The 7,145-nt window shown below is 41.7% G+C and overlaps 1 pseudogene; it reads left to right on the top strand.

Moving 5' to 3' along the window:
* Positions 1 to 433: 433 nt before the first annotated feature.
* On the top strand, positions 434 to 2,039 carry LOC115778869 (serine/threonine-protein kinase pim-2-like; annotated as a pseudogene).
* Positions 2,040 to 7,145: the final 5,106 nt, after the last annotated feature.

Below are 7,145 nucleotides of genomic sequence, written 5' to 3'. Positions count from 1 at the left end.
CACTAACAGTAATCATAATAATTTGATGCAAACAGACGTCTCACCAACAGTGTTTTGGAGCTGTGTTTAGCTTCCAGGGGCTTTTTCTAAATGTGAAGCAGAGCTTCTTAGCAGCTGATGGACACTTTTTATGACTGTCACAAAATGCTGAGTATTTACATGATGGCTGCCCTCTTTAACATCACTATAGCAAGTGCTAACATACACAGACACAAATGTGTAGGATTGGATACATTCCATGATAAAGCTGTGTGCAAAGAAGTCGGAAGGTGACAGGAATACTGTGGAAGCATCTGGGATTTTCTTTTTGTTTAAGAAAAATTATGTTAACAATAAGAGTGCGCCGATGCGAGAATTCACAGCTTCCTTCTGCACGCTCTTTCCTGTCAGCTCCTTCAAATAAACCACACAGAGTATTTCTAGTTGTGCAAACATGCCTGAATTTAACTGTTTCCTGCTGTATCCTACATGTGAGAAAAGGAAAACATATCTCGCAAAGTTCATATGTGAAAACAGTTTATTAATCTCAAGATAACGCTATTACATATTCAGATATAGGTAAGCAAGTGAGGGGGATTAGAAGTAAGGCATGTGGTATAAAATGCTTTGAGTGTAGAACAGAAAAAACACTATATAAGATCCAGCTCATTTACAACTGTAAAACATGTATCTGTGTTTGTGTAGCTCGATTTGAGGAGACATACAAGGAACTTCACAAGCTCGGAGAAGGAGGCTTCGGCTCCGTTTATGCTGGGTGGAGAATGTCAGACAGCTTACCGGTGAGTATAACGCATATGTTCTTATATCTCGTGCATGTTGCCACCATTCCCTGCACTAACCAAAATACTCCTGACTGAACTGTAGGTGGCGATCAAACACATCCCAAAAGAAGATGTGGAGTATGAATAAGTGGTGAGTGATTCAAACATTTAAAAATGTTTCACCTTCCTGTACCTTTGCTGTTTATGAGGAAACCAGACAGAAAACCTCATGCACTCATTCACTTTTCCTTTCTTTAGGTCTTAAATGGGAAGACACACATGATCCCACTGGAGGTTCTCCTAATGCTGAAAGTGGGCGGTGAACCACTGTCAGTAGGCACATCTCCAGCCATCTCACTACTAGACTGGTGTGACCTAGAGGAGGAGGTCCTTCTGGTCATGGAGAGACCAGTCCCATGTATGAGCCTGCACAGCTACATGGAAAACAATGGTGGACCCTTGGAGGAGCATGTTGCTAAGGTATATAGTCCAGCCCGGAGAAGCTCCACAGAGCTTGTTTGATAGTTGCCACACTGACAGGAATCAGTCCCTTCTTCAGTTCTGACTGTTCTCTTTGTGTTTCAGAACATCATGAAGCAGCTGGCTGACGCAGCCATAATGATGCACACCAAAGGGGTCTTCCACCGGGATATCAAGACCGAAAACCTGCTCCTCGAAACCGGCTCCAGTGACCTGCAAGTGCGGATCATAGATTTTGGATGTGGCTGCTGAGTACAGGAAGAGCCACAATCCGTCTTCTCTGGTATGACATCTGGCTTCTGCTCTTCATTCAGCCATTGCTCTGCAGAGTGATGATTTTGATTTCAGTCTGAGCCTGTTCCTCATCCTTGCTTTCTGTCTGTGCATTGCAGGAACCTCAGCGTACGGCCCTCCAGATTTTTTCACACGCGGGAAGTATGAGGCTATCCCCACCACAGTCTGGCAGCTGCTATACGAAATGCTGAATGGAGTATATCAATTTCGCACCTCTAGTTTCGTCCGCAGGAAAAGACCTTTTAACAAAGTCCTGCCCAAAGGTGAGACGTTGGTAGAATCTCTGTGTTTTGGTGCTGACACTGTATAAACATTTTGCTTACAAGTTCCAAAAGATTGCTGCCATTTCCATCCTGATCTTTGCTTTGTTTTCTGTCCTCTCTCGAATCAGACTGCCAGAACTTTTTGAAGCACTGTTTAGCTCGAAACCCACAACAGCGGGTCACCTTGGAGCAGATTCAGCAGCACCCCTGGCTGCAGAATCAAGCTCAACTCAAGCCTTAAACATGTGCCAAGATGCCTGGACTTTGATCTCCCTTTTATTTCTTTATTTACTTATTTCTTTTTTTGTTTATTTACTTTTGTTCTGTTAATTACTTTATAGTTACCAGTCGCGGCAGATGACTGCCCCTCCCTGAGCCTGGTTCTGCCGGAGGTTTCTTCCTGTTAAAAGGGAGTTTTTCCTTCCCACTGTCGCCAAGTGCTTGCTCACAGGGGGTCGTTTTGACAGTTAGTTACTGTATTATTAGTTATTTTTCTTTATATTCTTTTCATTGTTATTGTTATTCTTCTTCTTTTTATTATTAACCTGGGCCAAACACTACATAACTCGGCCCCAAATTGGACTATAGAAAATAATAAATAAAAACAAATTGGCTCAAACTTTAATATGAGTTTTGCTAAATTTATTTCCACCTGTTAAGGTCAGTAGCCTTGACAGTCATGTGTAGCCTTATTTAAAACAATACACGTGTAAACAAATGTTACCGGTTCCCCTCTCTAAAGCCCCATTTGCTCATGTTATTTCCCATGTTGTTGAGCTTTGTCTTTAATGTTTTTGCTGCTGGTGGTCTGATTAATTCCACCTGTTCGCTCCGGCCCGCTCAGCTGACAGCTAGCGAGACGAGCTGGCTGCTAAAGCAGCGGCAACGGACATCTCCGAAAACGTCGGAGCACGTTTACACATCTATCTTCTCGCCTGAAAACATCTTAAAAGTTTATTTTGTGTCAAGCAAGAATGAATGAATTGTTTACTGCGCAGTGAGTAAACAAACACCAGAGAGGGAGGGGCTCCTGCAAAATGCGCTCGGAGACAGGAAAGAGCCAGAGAAAGTTGCGCGTTACACAGAGGCTACACGCGGGAACGGTGAGGAAAATGAGTGACGCAAAGTGTAGCGAAGACTGGACACATTTTAGTCTCATACCTCCAAACATGTCAACAAGACACAGCGTACTTCAAAAGTGCCGAGGCGTTTGCGGACTTCCGGTCACAAATACTTTAATACCACTACATGACTGTGAAGTGTAATTCCTGAGCTTTCGGGAACCGTTTGAATTTTTTCGATATCATGAATGGTCGCGGAGTTATGGTAAAAAGCCAGCCGATCAAGTTCCTTTGACCAGCTCACTCTGAGGTGAGACCCTATGTCTTAATCAGCTGTTCGCGGCTAGTAAGGTCAGGAAACCCACGATTCAGCAGCATCGCCTGGTGTTAAAGGATTAATGTGATAGCGTGTAGACTGCAAATTTAAATTTAATATCGAGCAGGCTGCACAAACAACCTGCACAGGCATATATGAATTGTTCATCCCTCAGTCTAATTAGAACAAAACAAGGCAGGTCATCAGGCAGGAGAAACAGGATCAACTCCTCAAAGGCCTTTGTTTTTTCTAATTTCCAATCTTTTGTTTTATAATTTGTATTTGGAGCACTCTATTATATGTTGAGTATATAAAGAAACATTTGATATAGGCCTAATGTATGTTTTTACATTAGTAATTCATTGTACATTTTTAAAAAAAAATTAAAATCTAAGGAGCCATTTGGTAGCCGAAAGAGCCGGCTCTTCTTTGGGACCCGAGCCTAAAGAGCCGGCTCTCTATAAAGAGCCGGAATTCCCATCACTACGCTGTAAAGGGAAGGTCGTCGCTTTCTAGCAACCGCCAATAGAAATGACCAGGGCTGGACTGGCAATCGGGCGTACCAGGCATTTGCCCGGTGGGCCGACAGTCCTAAAGGGCCGATGCCGTTGGATTTTTTTTTTTCTTCCCTTTTTTTTTCTAAGAGACCGGCCCACAATTTAGAGGGGGCGGCCCATTGGCCCATCTTCAATATAGACAGTGGACAGAACCAATCAGGATATAGGATGAAAGCGGCCCCACCCTTTCTCTGCGTGGTGCAGAACACTGAAACCACTCCCGCTAGTAGTTTCAGTGTTGAGCGCGTGTGTTAAAGGAGAGGCAATATGGAGAAACCGAAGCGGCAGAAAGGAGGTGCGGAGAAGTTACGTGCGAAGAAATTAAAGAGTGTCACTGTAGATGCTACAAAATGTGTAAAGATCACAGACATGTTCGCTGCTGTAGCCTCCACGTCCTCTGTAACAGTAATGCTGTAGCAACAGGCTGTAGGCAGAGCCGGCCAGAGGCATAAGCGACATATGCGGCTGCATAGGGCCCCCTGACCACCAGGGGCCCCCCAAGCTCACCCACATTTGTCATGAAACTTTTCTGGTTTGTTTTAATTTTTTTACAAATGCCAATTTCCTAAAAGAAAGAAGAGACTATTCTAACTGTGCAGATTTGTACACTTGTAACAACACTAATTTAATGAGTAGGCTACACTCTAATATTTCTGTCTCAGACTGATGCTAAAAAGCTAATTCATGCATCTGTTACTTCTAGGATGGACTATTGTAATTCATTATTATCAGGCTGTCTTAAAAGCTCCCTGAAAAGCCTTCAGCTGATCCAAAATGCTGCAGCTAGAGTACTGACAGGGACTAGAAAGAGAGAGCAGATTTCTCCCATATTGGCTTCTTTTCATTGGCTCATAATACCGTATCACCCCAACAGAGCACTTCGCTCTCAGACTGCTGGCTTACTTGTGGTTCCTAGGATACTTAAGAGTAGAATGGGAGGCAGAGCCTTCAGCTTTCAGGCCCCTCTTCTGTGGAACCAGCTCCTAGTTTGGATTCATGAGACAGACACCCTCTCTATTTTTAAGATTAGGATGAACGATGGGTTTTCTCTGTAATTATTTTGGGGTCTTTACCTTACACTATAAAGTGCCTTGAGATGTCTGTTTGTTGTGAGTTGGCACTGTATAAATAAAATGTAATTGAATTGAAAAATTGAATTGAAAAGGCTGAAACTGTAATATATACAAAAAAAAAAAATCAACTTTAACCCTCCAGCATTAATAACAATTAAGTTCAAGGGACAATGAAGTGGTATGAAGGGGGCCCCAAATCAAATCTTGCTTAGGTCCCCTTCAAGGCTTGGGCAGACTCTGCTGTAGGTGAAGACAGCAGCAGTGTGATGAGCAATGGCGATTGATTAATATCAACATTTATTTACATTTGCATACTTCCCCAAATCTGGCAGCCATGGCACCTTAATCTGATAAAATAGCAAACGGTCAAGGCCGAGAAGTGTTGGATGAGCAGCAAGTGTCCATTTCAGGCTGCATCATAGCATTTTAGATATTTAGGTTAAAGGTGTGTTGAAAGGCTGCACAGTAGTTTGAATTTGTAGCCTCTGTGCTGGTTAAACATGTTTTAAAAAGCCCTCAAGCAGGTGAAATAACAGATTTTTAAAAACTAAATGATACGTCAAAGCTTTGCAATTTAAGCATTACTAAAATAAGTTAAAAAAAAAAAGTATAAAAGTATTATTAGCAATAGGTATGCCCACACTGAATAAGAGTAAAACAGTGTCAAATGCTTCTAAGACATAGTTGCGGGCCGGTCTAAGCCAAAAATGCCAGGGCTGATTTTTTGTCCCAGTCCAGCCCTGCCCTTAAGTTAAAAAAAAAGTTTAAAACAAACATACAAAGTCCTGTTTTTATACCTCTATCGAAAATGCATTGCAATCTGTGCAATAACGTATGACACAAGTATACATCTTCAAAAATTTCAAAGCCATTCTCTAAAGTGCTGCATTTCTATTTGGGGTTTGTTTATCCTATTTAAACATCCATGCAAAAACAATGTGCACAAATATTCATTTTCAAACTTACCCAGTTCAACAGTTTGGCTAAACCTGTGAGCTTTTCCAAAAACCAAAGACAAACAAAAGAAAATGTGAGATTTCATATATTGTTTTAACATTGGGCCAATTATTATTATTTCTATCTGTAAGTAAGCACATTTCATCAACTAGGGCTTGAATATCTTGGAAGAATTATACTTCTTTAAAGTTAGCAGGGGTGGCTTCTCTGGCTTCCTCCAACTGTGCAAAAACATGCATGTTAGATTAACTGGCCATTCAAAATTGACTCTAGGAGTGAGCACAAATGCTTGGTTCTCTCATTTGTGTTGGTCATGCCACCATCTGGAGATCTGTCCAGAGCCCCATGCAACATTCAAACAGATGGGTCATTAGCAGGCATGTGCAGAACTTGACAAGCTATTAAAGAACCATTTTATTTGAAATCAGGTGTGTTAAAGAAGGGAAGCGTCTAAAACCTGCAGGACAGCGCACCTCGGTGATCCCTGATATAAAATTGTTACCTGATTAAAATTCTTACATCAACAAAAATATATCTCATACCAGGGCTGCAAATGCCAATTCTTTTAGTTATCAAGTATTCTATCAGTTAATCAGATAAGACCTTTGTCTTATTCATCTGCATATTTTAGCTTGCATAGCTTTACTGCACTTTTTCCCTGTGTGAAATAAACAGCGGTGGATGGAGCAGCTACAAAGTTCTCTTTTCTTCACGTTGACACTTGTTGATCAGGTTGTTGATGAAGGGCCTCCATCTGTTTCCCAGTCAAGGTTTAATGGTGGCTACAGGAACAAAGTTTCTATTGCAATTCTGTTTTTAGTCTCTAAGAAGAGATTTAAGAATTAAAAAACCCCTTGGTTCCCAAGGGGTTTTTTCATCGTTACCAAATGATCGTAGTGCTAATGGCAGCACCCGTTAGCAAAGTGTGGTGATAACGATCCGTTCTGGTAGCTAAAAGCTGAAACTCTCAGCACACCTGTGTGTGTAGCGAGCACACACAGGTGTAGAGAGAAGGGGAGGCGTGGACAAAGATGTCAGCGATGATCCAGACTGTGTTAAAGGCTCGTTTTTCCAAATGAGTGAAATCAGTTTACCTGGCGACACCTGAGCCCTGCAGAGTTTAAATGAAGCATGGAAGCAACAAATTTGTGTCAACAATAATGGAATTATCATAGCAAATAAATAACCTGGGATATAAAGAAATATATTTAGCATAGAAACTGACAGTGTCTTCCTATGAATACCTCACCTTATTGCTAACCTGATAAGACTTGCTGCTTGAGGTAGCACTGGTACTATAAGTAACTTTATGTCTCAAGTAACTTCACTTTGGAGAGTACATGTGTAGACAAATGTGTCTAACCCAGCTGTCATAGGGCGAGA

Source organism: Archocentrus centrarchus, chromosome 4 (genome assembly GCF_007364275.1).
Source record: "Archocentrus centrarchus isolate MPI-CPG fArcCen1 chromosome 4, fArcCen1, whole genome shotgun sequence".
Lineage (NCBI taxonomy): Eukaryota > Metazoa > Chordata > Actinopteri > Cichliformes > Cichlidae > Archocentrus > Archocentrus centrarchus.
This window is presented reverse-complemented; position numbering and strand designations above follow the sequence as displayed.